The following is a 16051-nucleotide window of genomic DNA, read 5'->3' on the forward strand; positions in this document are numbered from 1 at the left end:
GTGCAAAAGTGAAATTAATAATCTCAACAATATTTACTATCTACTTAAAGGCAAAAACACACATGAAACATTTTTTCATATACAGCTACATAAATTCAGGCGTTAAGGGTTATAGGTTAGCCTGTGCTACAGGTTATGGTTGTTGGCCTACAGTCCATACATGTTTTCACAGTACTTAACCTTTTCTATGTTTAGTAATGTTACAACCTAACTCCAAACTGTATTAGATGAATCTCTTTACTCAACATTACATGTGGTTGGATGGGAGACTTTGAAATCTCACCATAGTTGTTCAATCAGATTCAACTCAGGACTCTTGAAAGGCCTCTCAAGGACATTTACAGAAACACTTTGCCTTTCCAGGAAAACATAATCTCTCTTTTTTTTTTAAGGGCAATAGCTAAGCTTGTAAATGAAAAACCCAAGACATGGGACACGTACCTCGATGCCGTTTTGTTTGGGCTCCGGACCAAAAAACAACTGACAACCAGATTCTCACCGTACTTCCTCATGTTTGGAAGAGAAGCACGATACCCCTCTGAAGTTCCAGAAAAATATGAGGTAAGACAGACAGATGCAACAAAACATTAAGCATATCACCTACAGGGACAATAATAAATGCTTAAATATATATTGTTATATTTTCTACAGACGGGCTCTGTTGAAGAAAATTTTTTGGAGGAAGAAGTTTCCATCAATATCAAGAAACAGGAGGAAGTTTTTAATATTGTTGAAAGCAATGTGGAACGAGTGCAGGAGAGGACCAGGAGGAGACTTCAGTGCAAATCAACAGAAACTACACTGCAGGTTGGAGAGACTGTGTGGAGGGCAAATATTCGCAGCCAACAAAGGAAAGGAGGGAAACTAGACCCTGAATTCTTGGGACCATTTACAGTAACAAGAATAGAAGGGAAATGTGTGGACTTGGTGGATGGTTTGGGCAAAAAAGTCCAGAGAGTGAGCTTGGACCACCTTAAGCGCCATGTAGAGGAGGTCCCAAGAATACCCCAAAAATTAAAAAGAAAGGCAAGCAAAGATTATCCCACAACTCCAGCCACACCAGCAACTCCAGCCACACCAGCAACTCAAGCCACACCAGCAACTCCAGCCACACCAGCAACTCCAGCCACAACAGCAACTCCAGCCACAACAGCAACTCCAGCCACACCAGCAACTCAAGCCACACCAGCAACTCCAGCCACACCAGCAACTCAAGCCACACCAGCAACTCCAGCTGGACCGATTTGTTCTCCACCCATATCAAAAATGTCTACTGAAAAATGTATTACGACACACGCTAATATAGCAAAATGTTACCAACAGCTTGTATATTATCTAAAATTATTTATGATGCCCTCTGTGTTCTCAAAAAGGTGTCAAGGAGGCCTGGAAAGGAAAGAGGGTGCATGTCCTGCTGTCCAGAGTAGGAAAATACAAACTTTTTTATTGGGACATAGCAAAAACAGCCCCTGGCCAGCAACTAGAAAGCGAGGTATTTTTTTTATACCCCTAAAGGTGTAAGGATGACCTTTATTACTAAACACAGATAGCAGTAATGACAGGTCATTGTTGACAGGTCATCAATGCCTACCTCACAAAATGTGTGGAAAAGCATAACCAGCGTCAGAAAATCACTAAGGCTTTCTTCATTGACTCGTATGAGATGACCAACATCTGGCAGAAGAAGACATCAAAACTGAAGGTATTTTCAAATAATTCACATTTTTTATACGTATAGCTTTAGACATAATCATAAATCAATGGAAATGAACTATTAAAGACAGATATTAAATACATTTCTACAATGTTTTCTATCTTTAGTGCAAACCAGAAACATTTGATATTATGTTGGGGGCAGTTCATGAACCTGGACACTGGATATTTGCAGTAAGAGATATAGTTGTATGTATTCAGTAAGATCAGTAGTTAAACATCTTACTTGAAATACTGAATAACTATATCTCTTACTGCAAATATCCAGTGTCCACTTCTGTTTTTTTTATGTAAATAGGCTATTTATCCAAAACAAAAAAGGAGCATTGTACTTGATTCCAGTGGCCATGCTTCTTCAAAACTTAAGAACTGTTTGGAATCCACCAGGTGATTTTTCTGCTACTTTGTACTCTCAAAACTCTGAAAAAGAAACTGAGAAATGTCATTAACACCGAGACATGTCTATCTTTAAAGGGCATTCATGAGGAAGCTTGGAAATCCAAATGTTTTACGGTGGAAAGCTGAAACACTGCCACATTCTTCACAGACAGACTGCAGTTCTTGTGGTGTATTTGTTATGAAAGTGAGTCTTAATTTCAATAATTATTTTTTTTACAAATGTCTGTTTTTAATTTTTATTTATTGAATACCATAAACTGTAATTTATGTACTCCTAATTCCTAGTATGCCGAAAAAATTCTGGGAGAAGAGCCCCTGACATTCCCAAATTCTCAGTCAGCGGTTGACAAATACAGAATGGAAGTGGCCACAAAACTGCTGACAGAAACAGGTATGCTTTGTATTTACTCTGTGAAACTTTACACATCTTCAAATGTAATGTAATAGAGTGATTATAGCCAATATAGTAAGAAGTAAATATATTCATAATTATATTGTTCCTCAGATGATCTAACAGAGTTGTGCCACTACTGCGGGGAGGCAAATCCAGAACCGGAATCCACAGCCTTTGAGAAGAGTTCCCACATTGACTGGGTTTGTTAAAGATAAAACAGTGTCTATGCCAGATTTCGTCAGTGTACAACACATGTTCTCTCCTAAATATTGAAATAATGTATTTTAAAAAATTGCACGAATTATATCCAGAAACATTATAAATTCTTAAATCATACATAAAGGGGTGGTAAATCATTATTTTACTATTTAACCAGTTTTGTATTTTTAATAGCTTAAATGATTAACTGGGAAAGAAGTTTATTTCAGGTCATAGTAGACTGTGTAAGTTAATTGTGTGGTAAAAATCATCAGCGTTATGTTTTTTTTTGATTACAGATCCAATGCGAAGACTGTGGAAGGTGGTTCCATCTCAGATGTGTGGGGAATCATGTTGAGTTTTGTTGTCCAGCCTGCACAGAATAGTCATATGCATGCATATTTGTTGGCAGTTCACATAGTTCTCCAGCCAGTTAATACAAGCATTTATTAGAAAAATGCAAATATATATAAACGCATATTTCAAATGTTATTTTATTTGATTTTTTTGTGGTACTATATTGTGGTACAATTACCTTGTATATTACATATACCTTAATAGTATTTACTGTACATTATATTGTTCTGTTAGTATTTGTCTTGAAAAAAAAAGGATCATGATTCAAACTACTTGTGGTCAAAATGTTAACATTGCTTCGATAAATGTAATAAGAATTTATTAAAATGAATAACTATTTTGTCAATGTTGTTAAATACTAAATAAGACATCACAACTATAAGACATTACAACGGTGAGAAATAGTTGTATGGAACTCTGACATAATTATTGGACCTGTACAGTGAGGTCACAGAATATGATGGGTCACAGATTGTGATGGGTAGCCCATCACAATCTGTGACCCATCATATTCTGTGACCTGTGTGAAAATGGCTATGTGAGGGTCACATATTGTAAAAGGTAAGTCCAGATTGTAGTTGGGGAGTGGCACAACGGTGAGAAATAGTTGTATGGAACTTTGACCTGTACAGTGAGGTCACAGATTATGATGGGTCACAGATTTTGATACCCATCATATTCTGTGACCTAGCTGTGTCAAAATGGCTATTTGGGGATCATCTTATTTCAAATGAGAGCTGAGCTGGGTGGCAGAAAATCTTATAAATCGTTTGAACCCCTTCCCAAAAAAGTGCTTGGAAATATTTATTTATCGTTTACCAATTTATTGAAGGATGGGTAGTAGTGGGTTTATCTATTTCAAACGATAGAATAAAAGCATTTAATGCAGCTGTGTTCAATGTCAAATAAAAAAAAAACGCATTTCCTTCGTCAATGCGAACGAAATAATATTCCGTAAGGTTTACAATCTCCTGTTTTGGTGCTTACGCAGTTTACGTAAACAGTCTCCTTCTCGCTGGTATTCAGCACGTTCATGCAGAGGGATGTACGCTATCACCCCCTGTGGTCGCAGAATATGATGGGTCGCAGAATTTGGTGTAACACTGGCACAAATGCTTCGAAGGCTTCAGTGTTTCACAAAGCCTCGTTTTGCCCGTCACTACTAAAGACACAGCAGGAACATCAACTTAGACATTAAAAAATGACGAGGACTCGAACACAGAACTAAACACCACTGAGACTTTAATACACAGAGGAAACGAGGGGTGAGTGGAAACAACTGGGCACAACAGGTGAAATGAATGAGACTAATAACACAAGAAGTAAAACACAACACAAAGGAGCACGAGACTACCAAAATAAAAACAGGAAGTGAACAAAACACAGGCAGACCTAACACCGGAAACTTGACAAAGGGGATCAGACATTCACAAAGAAACAGGAAGGGAAACTAAACAGAACATCCAAACAACAAACTGAGAAAACTATAAGAAACACTAAAAGGCACAACCCAAGAAAAACAAAACAGCTATACAAAAGAAACACAAAACACTGGGCCACCCTGACACTGACTTTGTGTTATTCAAAGGTTGCATGAAAATACTGCAGTTTAGTGCAGGATAAACAGGTTAGTTTGCTAACTCATGAAATACTGGGTTACATCTGGTTGAATTCAATTCACACAGAGCAGTAAATCTCAGAGCAGCAGCAGGTCAGCTGATCACAGCCTGCACACAAAGAAAATCTGCTGGGCTCCGCCCCTCCTGCTGCACCTGGAGCAGCTGCTCTGGTTTTGTTTCTGTATTCATACAGTCAGTTTTCAAAGTTCATAACAGAGCTCATGAATCTGCAGACGTTCATGTTTTACAGTGAATCCCAGTTAATGTTTGTTCATTATTTGTTGTGTTTAACATGAAAACTGTAAAACTGACATCAGTGCCATGGCTGATATCAGCTGCTTCAGCTGCTCTTTAACCTGTGAACTGGCAGTGCCCCGCCCACCGAACGTTTGTGGTGCTTTCAAATTTGAAGCCTCATAGCGTCACAGTAACGCTGCAGTCCGCTCTTACAGTGCTTTTATATGACAGACTACACCCTCAGAATTGGATTGACACCTCATCTGGCCAATCATGTTATGAAATGGGTTTTCCAGAGCCAATAATAACCAGACAGTGTCATGTGACTTCTCTGGACATGCCCCAGGGTGTGTTTTCACATGGACCCACAAAGTTGCTGCACAATTGCTATTTTCCCACTGCCAAGGAGCCGGTTTGCGTGCCAGTGCTCGTGCTGTTCCCAATGAACCGGCGAAACGCTTAAGAACGGGCCCGCGTTCCCACCGCGTTTCTGTGAACTGCTCCTTTACGTATGAGTGTGGGCGGGTCCTCGTCTGGACACGAAGCCAAAGCGCACAAACGTGGGAGAACACGCTCCCCTTTCTGTGCTGCAAATAGGTTTTAGGGTCCAAACCAAACTACTGCAGCATCTGTGTGCAGCACAGAGAGAAACACAGCCAGAGATTAGAGCAAGACGACAAGTACGCACTTTGTGTCCTTTTATCTGTGATATGAACTGATACAAAGCAGCAAGTTCAGCCTTAGAGCCCAACCTAATTCACAGCCGTGAACATCGCTTCGCTTTTCTCCTGTAATACACATGTAATATGGTAGAGAACTTGATGCTGAGACGGCAGAGTCACGCCCTTCTGCCGCTTTCGGCACGGGTTCCTGGTTTCAGACCAGCTAGTTTGCGGGGCCAGAATTGAACTCGTTTTTCGGCCGAGCACCGAGTGCTTTGGCGGTGGAAAACCCGCCTAACGGTTTAATAAAGGCACCGGCTCTGGAACCCTGTTGGTGGGAAAGAGGCCAATGAGCGCTATTACGTGAGCAAAGTCAAGCCAGAAGTAAGACTCTGTGTCGTAGTGACTCAAGAGTGTTTACAGTACTTTTTCTCACTAACAGATTGTGTAAATATCTCAAAACAAGCTATTTTTCTTCAACGAAGTGACAAAGTGACTCACGAGAGCGGATTATTATTTATTAGAGGATTTGTCGCTGATTCGACCGTTTTATCGCTGCAGAATGAACACGAATGAACAGCTGTTACTCTGAAGGCGTTTCATAGTAAGTCCAAGTCTTTATTCCCAGCTCCTGCTCGTATTATATGCCATTTAGATGTAAATACATATGTCTCGATGGGTTTTCATGGCAGATACATAATGGCTAAGAGCAATGTTTATTGATATTCGTGATATTCACTTTGGGTTCCTTTGTGTTCGTGGGGATGGGGGTCATTGTTTGCAAGGAGGTTGTAGGTTGTATATCAGGACAATTGGGAGGATTGTGGTTTTTTGTGTGTATATGTAGTGTTTACATTTACTGTAACTGTTGATCAATATGCAGTTTATTTATATTGGGGTGTGTGTGAAGGAATCACTGAAAATAGACTGGGGGGGGGGGGGGGGGGTGTGTGAATTAAGGCCTAACATTTTCCTGCTTTTACAAATTAGGGCAACCTCTGATTTATATTACTATAATTATAATTAATTTGTACTATCAGTAACTTTGTGTATGGCAGAGGATTCCTCAGGGTAGTATCTTTGATTAGAGCCTCATTGATGACTGTATGTTGACTGCAAAAATGAAAAATATAGCTTGTCTTCTTCACAAAGAGACCAAGCTTTTGCATGTACTCCAAAGAGTTCAGGGACAGCAGCTGATTTAATTTGGGTATGCTTTTTCAGGCGTTTTTGCTGATTCTGGAGCGGTTAAGGGTCTCCACTTTTGGAGCCTGAACAGTGTTTTGGATAATTGCATTAAAAAGGCTCCAACAGCACAAACATGGTCCACAGGTCCAGTTCAGGGACTCCAGTTAGGTGAAGTCTAGCAGACAGCTAGCAGCTACAGCCACCTGTCAATCAAAGAGGCCACGCCTCTAATAAGACAAGCTTTATTAAAACAGATGAGTTATAAACACATCCTCCCCCCATGCAGCTGTTATGAAGGGGGGTATTATCCACAGACACCAAAGCAGTTTCTGTATCAGGCTGTAAACATGTTTAACATGGGAGTCTATGGGGACTGACTCACTGCTGCCTCTGCTGGACACCTGAGGAACTGCAGAGTTTGTGTAAGGATAATTTTATTCTATAACATCTAAATAATGAGTATTTAAAATGCATTTTATTGGCATTGAGAAAGTTTTGAGATGTTTAAAGAATTAATAATTATACATCACAAATTTTTGGTTGCGTCAGTCTTTTACTATAAGGAGCATGCTTTTATGAATAATCCAGATCAGAATAGAGTTAGTGAAACTTTAATGGCTCATTCATTGTGACTTTTGTTGTTGGGCTGAGGGTGACTCAGGGTGAGTGTGGTTATCTCAGCTCAATCACAGGTCCACCTCACAGGCCAGATGTTCCACATGTGGTGCAGAAACACCTGCTGTAACCCACAGCTCAGATCCTGAGTTTTGGGCCACACTGAGGGACATCACTAGGTCCTCATATGTTCTGCTATTTCAGGGTTGTATATGTGACTGTCTTTCCTGTGATGTCACAGAGGTGGAGCTCCACTGCTGGATGTTTTCTGCTGTCAGGGCTGCTGCTGCCTGTCCTCACTGGCTTATTCAATTCAATTCAATTCAATTCAATTCAATTCAATTCAATTCAATTCAATTCAATTCAATTCAATTCAATTCATATGTGCCAAATCACAACAAACTGTCGCCTCAAGGCGCTTTGTATTGTGGGTAAAGACCCTACAATAATACAGAGAAAACCCAACAGTCAAAACGACCCCCTATGAGCAGCACTTGGTGACAGTGGGAAGGAAAAACTCCCTTTAACAGGAAGAAACCTCCAGCAGAACCAGGCTCAGGGAGGGGGGGTCATCTGCTGAGACCGGTTGGGGCTGAGCGGACAGAAAAGACATGCTGTGGAAGAGAGCCAGAGATTAATATCAATTAATGATTAAATGCAGAGTGGAGTATAAACAAAGTAAATAAGGTGAATGAGAAGAAACAGTGCATTATGTGAACCCCCCAGCAGCCTAGGCCTATAGCAGCATAACTAAGGGATGGTTCAGGGTCACCTGATCCAGCCCTAACTATAAGCTTTAATATAAAGGAAAGTTTTAATCCTAATCTTAAAAATAGAGAGGGTGTCTGTCTCCTGATTCCAAGCTGGGAGCTGGTTCCACAGAAGAGGGGCCTGAAAGCTGAAGGCTCTGCCTCCCATTCTACTCTTAAGTATCCTAGGAACCACAAGTAAGCCAGCAGTCTGAGAGAGAAGTGCTCTGTTGGGGTGATATGGTACTATGAGGTCTTTGAGATAAGATGGTGCCTGATTATTCAAGACCTTGTAGGTGAGGAGAAGGATTTTAAATTCTATTCTAGATTTAACAGGGAGCCAATGAAGAGAAGCCAATATGGGAGAAATCTGCTCTCTCTTTCTAGTCCCTGTCAGTACTCTAGCTGCAGCATTTTGGATCAGCTGAAGGCTTTTCAGGGAGCTTTTAGGACAGCCTGATAATAATGAATTACAATAGTCCAGCCTAAAAGTAATAAATGCATGAATGAGCTTTTCAGCATCACTCTGAGAAAGGATGTTTCTAATTTTAGAAATATTGCGCAAATGCAAAAAAGCGGTCCTACATATTTGTTTAATATGTGCATTGAAGGACATATCCTGGTCAAAAATGACTCCAAGATTTCTCACAGTGTTACTGGAGGCCAAAGTAATGCCATCCAGAGTAAGTATCTGGTTAGACACCATGTTTCTAAGATTTGTGGGGCCGAGTACAAGAATTTCAGTTTTATCTGAATTTAGAAGCAGGAAATTAGAGGTCATCCAGGCCTTAATATCTTTAAGACATTCCTGCAGTTTAACTAATTGATGTGCGTCATCTGGCTTCATTGATAGGTAAAGCTGAGTATCATCTGCATAACAATGAAAATTGATGCAGTGCTTTCTAATAATACTGCCTAAGGGAAGCATGTATAATGTAAATAAAATTGGTCCTAGCACAGAACCCTGTGGAACTCCATAATTAACCTTAGTGTGTGAAGAAGACTCCCCATTTACATGAACAAATTGGAGTCTATGAGATAAATATGATTCAAACCACTGCAGTGCAGTACCTTTAATACCTATAGCAAGCTCTAATCTCTGTAATAAAATGTTATGGTCAACAGTATCAAAAGCTGCATTGAGGTCCAACAGGACAAGAACAGAGATGAGTCCACTGTCAGAGGCTCTAAGAAGATCATTTGTAACCTTCACTAATGCTGTTTCTGTACTGTGATGAATGTCTGAAATGTTATTTGTAAAGAAATCCATGAAGTCACTACTAGTTAACGTGAAAGGAATACTCGGCTCTACAGAGCTCTGACTCTTTGTCAGCCTGGCTACAGTGCTGAAAAGAAACCTGGGGTTGTTCTTATTTTCTTCAATTAATGATGAATAGTAAGATGTCCTAGCTTTACGGAGGGCTTTTTTATAGAGCAACAAACTCTTTTTCCAGGCTAAATGAGCATCTTCTAATTTAGTGAGACGCCATTCCCTCTCCAGCTTTCGGGTTATCTGCTTTAAGCTGTGCGTTTGTGAATTATACCACGGAGTCAGGCACTTCTGATTTGAAGCTTTCCTTTTCAGAGGAGCCACAGTATCCAAAGTCATACGCAGTGAGGATGTAAAACTATTGACGAGATAATCGACCTCACTGGGAGCAGAGTTAGGTAGCTGCTCTGTACTGTGTTGGCACTGAAGAGCATAACAATGAAGGAATTAGATCCTTAAATATAGTTACAGCACTTTCAGAAAGACTTCTACTGTAATAAAACTTATTCCCCACTGCTGTGTAATCCATTAAAGTAAATGTAAATGTTACTAAGAAATGATCAGACAGGAGGGGGCTTTCAGGGAATACTGTTAAGTCTTCAGTTTCTATGCCATATGTTAGGACAAGATCCAGAGTATGATTAAAGTGGTGGGTGGGCTCCTTTACATTTTGAGAGAAGCCAATTGAATCTAACAATAGATTAAATGCAGTGTTGAGGCTGTCATTCTCAGCATCTACATGGATGTTAAAATCACCCACTATAATTATTTTATCTGAACTGAGCACTAAATCAGATAAAAAGTCTGAGAAATCAGACAGAAACTCTGAGTAAGGACCAGGTGGACGATAGATAATAACAAATAAAACAGGTTTTTGATTTTCCCAATTAGGATGGACAAGACTAAGAGTCAGGCTTTCAAAAGAATGAAAACTTTGTCTGGGTCTTTGATTAATTAATAAGCTGGATTTGAAGATTGCAGCTAATCCTCCTCCTCGACCTGTGCTTCGAGCATTCTGACAGTTACTGTGACTCGGGGGTGTTGATTCATTTAAACTAACATATTCATCCTGCTGTAACCAGGTTTCTGTAAGGCAGAATAAATCAATACGTTGATCAATTATTAAATCATTTACTAATAGGGACTTGGAAGAGAGAGACCTAATGTTTAATAATCCACATTTAATTGTTTTATTCTTTGGTGCAGTTGATGAAGCTGTATTATTTATTGTTTTTGAATTTTTATGCTTAAATAGCTTTTTGCTGATTTTAGCTTTGGTTTTTAGTGGTCTGGGAGCAGGCACCGACTCTATGGGGATGGGGTTTTGGGGGGATGGCAGGAGGAGAGAAGCTGCAGAGAGGCGTGTAAGACTGCAGCTCTGCTTCCTGGTCTCAACCCTGGGTAGTCAGTTTTTAGGGTTAATAAATTTGGCCATATTTCTAGAAATGAGAGCTGCTCCATCCAAAGTGGGATGGATGCCGTCTCTCCTAACAAGACCAGGTTTTCCCCAGAAACTTTGCCAATTATCTATGAAGCCCACGTCGTTTTTTGGACACCACTCAGACAGCCAGCGATTCAAGGAGAACATGCGGCTAAACATGTCGCTCCTGGTCTGATTGGGGAGGGGCCCAGAGAAAACTACAGAGTCCGACATTGTTTTTGCAAAGTTACACACCGAGTCAATATTAATTTTAGTGACCTCCGATTGGTGTAACCGGGTGTCATTACTGCCGACGTGAATAACGATCTTACCAAATCTACGATTAGCCTTAGCCAGCAGTTTCAAATTTCCATGAATGTCGCCTGCTCTGGCCCCTGGAAGACATTTGACTATGGTCGCCGGTGTCTCTAGCTTCACGTTTCTCAAAACAGAGTCGCCAATAACCAGAGTTTGTTCCTCGTTTACTCATGAGCAGAGGTTCCTCTGCATGTGCTGAAAGCCTCACCGAGGGACATGTGACCGCACGCCGCCGCCCTCCTGCTGGGCCACGTTGCTCTGCTGCATTTAACGTTTCATCATCACACGAGCTTCTTTCATTCAAGGCGTCCAAATCTGCTCTTTGATGCTTCTCTGTTTTAGCACAGAGCTGCTTCAGGCTGTGCAGGTGGATGAAACACACACACTCTCTTCATCACAGTGAACACATGATGAAATTACAGCATTAAGCTGCAGCCTCCTCAAACCTGTACAGAAGCTACAGAAGCTCATTTTGATCAAAAACGTTAATCAGAGTCTGGAGATTTTTCCTCTTGAAGTTGTGACCTTTTCCTCATTTTATATATTTTTATTTCATAACTGTGACAATTTGTCCACGTTAGGCTGTGTGGCAAGCAGAGCTGGACTCAAAACAGCTTTAATGCTGGAATCTTCTCAAAAGATACATAAACTCACAATACAATAACTACACCTCAACCAAGGCTGGGAGATAAGGGGACACAGCTAAGGTGAACATAGATGACAGCTCAACAATGAACAGAAGACAACTGAGGGCTTAAAAACACACCAGGTAACTGGGAGAGACAGCAGGGAGCAACATGTGAACCACATGAAACTAATAACACAAAGGCAGCAAAACCAAACACAAAGCACAGGGAACACAGGACTGTCAAAATAAAACAGGAAGTGTACAACAAGACTCCAACACAGCCTTGACAACACGAGGACTAGCATACACACTGGGGAAACAGAGACTCCACACACCAAGGGAGGAACACAAAGGAAAACACAGACATGGGGACACAGACACAGACACGGGGGACACAGACACAGGGACACAGACACGGGGACACAGACACGGGGACACAGACACAGACACAGGGACACAGGCACAGGGACACAGACACGGGGACACAGACACAGGGACACAGACACAGACACAGGGACACAGGCACAGGGACACAGACACGGGGACACAGACACAGGGACACAGACACAGACATGGGGACACAGACACAGGGACACAGACACGGGGACACAGACATGGGGACACAGATACGGGGACACAGACACAGACACAGGGACACAGACACAGGGACACAGACACGGGGACACAGACACAGGGACAGGGACACAGACACAGGGACACAGACACGGGGACACAGACACAGGGACAGACACAGCTCAGCACCATGACAGTTAAATTCAGGCATTAGAAATTTGTGTCATTTTCACAGCAAAGGTTTGATTTTTCACTTGTATTTAGGAATTTTGACTCTCCTGTAATAACTTCACTGGGTCATTTTGATGTCCTCCATTTAAAAAAATTCTCATATGTTTGACTTCTAACATCAACATTTTCACACAAACCTTCTCCTCATATTTCACCCAATTATTCTATCATTTTATTTTCTGGACTGTGGGAGGAACCATGTGTCATAATGTTTACTCTTTCATAAAGTTAAATGTATCATTTAGATCAGGGGTCTCAAACTCCCGGCCTGCGGGCCACTTCTGGCCCCCGCCCCCTCTGCTTCCGGCCCGTGAATTGATGTCAAACATACAATACAATTTGGCCCTTTTTACGTTACTTTTTTAAAGTTTCGCTTTCCCCTCCAATTAAAACAACCATTTGTCATGTAATTTAAATCAGATGTCCCCATTTATTTTGAAAAATGGGCGGATTCTCTCTGTTCTCTCACTCTTGACACGTGTCACAACGCTTGACACGTTGCTGCTAAAATTAAACCCACAATCTTCACAGGTTCCCCTACCTGTCGAAAGGCCTTTACACACTAGACACGTAAATTTCGTGTGAATGTTTCGTGAGTTAAAATATTTTTCGGACTCTCCTGTTCTTAATGCAGCCGTTCACATGACTGCGTCATTTCACAGGACGAATTTGGGCATTTATTTTTTTGGATCACGTTCAATTTTTCTGACGTTCGCAAGCAAACAAACATCCGACCAATCAAAGTGCTGCATTTATCAACATGTGAGCTCATAGCGCAAAACGCGCACCCACACACCGAATAAACAGTAAAATAATACAGTGTTACCTCAGACACACAGCTACACGCTGCTCCGGGTCAGTCGGCTCGCTGAAATTTCTCTGCCTCAGATGTGATCCCAGCTCTGCCAACAAGAGCTCAAACTAACATCCTGAAATATAATAGGCTTCAACTCCGGGATCAAACCACGAAACTCTCCCTGCTGCTGCTTTCTTATGAGCCGGATGAACCCAGAATCTCTGTTTCTTCCTGTTCTTGTTTAGAAAAATCAGGACCTCATTACATCATCGCTTCATGTCGACTTCATTTTTTTCAGTGTTTTATGAGGATGATTTATATTCACAATAATGCAACACGTCCAGTGTGTAACGGCCTTCAAGAACCAGGTTGGTTGACCTACGTAATGCTCGTGTAAAGCGCTTTGAGTGCTCAAATACAGTAGAAAAGAGCTGTATAAGAACTAGTCTATTACCATTTATATTTAACAGCACCGGGGATATATTGTATTTATCCACCGAAAAGAAGAGTTTATTCGACTATGTTGCTCTGTTGGCAAAAACTGTTACATAAATAATGCATCAGTCCACTCTGTCAGAGCTTTCTGACTACTTTTTACTTTACGCCCGACATTTTTACACAGGTATCTGTACTTCTCTACTCCTTACTCGTTACTTTAGGTTTAACTCCTCTGAGAGAAGTTTGCATTTCTGGTCACTGCGCTGTCAAACATCAGACAATCTGAGCATCACCGGGGCTTATCACATACAAACAGATTAAAGAGGCAAACCCATATAGTTTATGTATCATTTATAGTGCTATAATCAGGGGTTTCAGTGGGCTGTTGCAACATTTCTAAATGCTCAACAAATATCAGCAAACACACAAAGTGTGTGCAGTTTGTCACACAGTGTGTCTGCTAGCTAAAAGAAGAGCTGCTGTATTTCAGGGAGAGCAAAGAGAGAGAAGTTCACTCAGAGATGGAGAAAGAGGACAGGAGAGGAAGAAGAGAGGTTAGAATTAAAGGTAAGGACTGGAAAATAAACTGAAGTATGCTGACTTTGTGTAATTTTAAGATTGTATGAAAACAGTTCAGTTTGCTGTTTTTACAGTAAAGCTCTGTGTTGGTGCACAGAGGCTGTGTTCATGGTCAGAGTTACAGGTTACATCAGTGCAGCAGAGATGAGTTTGAATCAAAGCTGCTGATGCTGAGATTCATTCACTGAATCCAACTTTTCTACAACCTGATACTTTTACCTTCTTCTTTGAGTACATTTCAGCGCTTGTACTTTATATTTTTACTTTACTTAAGTACAATGTAGTACACGAGTACTTGTTCTTCTACTTTAGTACAGAATGTCTGCGCTTTTGCCACCTCTGTGTGTGTGTGTGTGTGTGTGTATACACACACACACACACACACACAGTGGCCCTCCGCTGAGATGATAGAACCAGCAGTGGCCCCCAGGTCATTTGAGGTTGAGACCCCTGATTTAGATTTATTCCTGTTTAACAATATGAACCATGATGAGCCTGTGTGAAGGAAACCTGCACTGACACATGAGATCCTGCAGGGGGCACAGCAGCATCAGGCATCACACTCCTGTTAAACTGACGCACACACGTTTATGCTCCTGTGTGTGTGTGAGTGCATGTGTGTGTGTGTGTCTGTGTGTGCGCGTGTGTGTGATGAAGCAGAGCTTCTCTGCAGACAGACGGACACACAGATGAAAGTCAGCTGTTTCCTGTGAATAACTGTTGGTTGTGATGAAAATGAAAAGGGTGGTGAGATGAAAGCGGAGGGAAAATGAGCGCTCAGAGGACAGTGAGCAATGAGAAAGAGGAAGGCGGTTAATAACACCAAACGCTGCGGGTGTCTGAGGGGAGATGGAGAGTAAATAGATGGAGGAAATGGAAGCAGATGAGGTTAAGAGACGGAGGGCGACATATAAGAGGAACTCATAAATGGGTGGAGGAGGGAGGAGGAGGAGGCCACAGGTGGCTCCTCTTCACTCCATCAGGTAGAGGAGATTGTGGTGCGCGGGGAGAGGACGATCGATGGTGGAGGACAGATTATCTACGAGGAAATGATCTGCTTCAAATCTCGAATGCTGACGTCCTCCCGCGCTGCCTCCTCACCCTGCAGAGGATCCTGAACCGACCTCAGGCCCTCTACCTCCCTTCCTTACACTGCATCAGTACACAGGGACACACAGAGACACACACAGGGACACACAGAGACACACACAGGGACACACACAGAGACACACACAGGGACACACACAGGGACACACAGAGACACACACAGGGACACACACAGGGACACACAGAGACACACACAGGGACACACACAGGGACACACACAGGGACACACAGAGACACACACAGGGACACACACAGGGACACACAGAGACACACACAGGGACACACACAGGGACACAGAGACACACACAGGGACACACAGAGACACACACAGGGACACACACAGGGACACACAGAGACACACACAGGGACACACAGAGACACACACAGGGACACACACAGAGACACACACAGGGACACACAGAGACACACACAGGGACACAGAGACACACACAGGGACACACACAGGGCCCAGAGGGCTGCTCTGTCCAACAATACACACAAAGATAAAAAAAAAAAAAAAAAATTACCCCAGTGAGTGATACAAAAATTTCTCCATAAAC

At 41.8% G+C, this 16051-nt stretch overlaps 1 long non-coding RNA gene across 1 annotated transcript; it reads left to right on the plus strand.

Moving 5' to 3' along the window:
* Nucleotides 1–1593: 1593 nt before the first annotated feature.
* On the plus strand, nucleotides 1594–2296 carry LOC115777028 (uncharacterized). The gene is made up of 4 exons (XR_004019575.1): nucleotides 1594–1702; nucleotides 1822–1887; nucleotides 2012–2100; nucleotides 2188–2296. It is a non-coding gene; the product is annotated as an uncharacterized LOC115777028 (long non-coding RNA).
* Nucleotides 2297–16051: the final 13755 nt, after the last annotated feature.

This window comes from Archocentrus centrarchus, unplaced genomic scaffold (assembly GCF_007364275.1).
Source record: "Archocentrus centrarchus isolate MPI-CPG fArcCen1 unplaced genomic scaffold, fArcCen1 scaffold_42_ctg1, whole genome shotgun sequence".
In the NCBI taxonomy this organism is placed as follows: domain Eukaryota; kingdom Metazoa; phylum Chordata; class Actinopteri; order Cichliformes; family Cichlidae; genus Archocentrus; species Archocentrus centrarchus.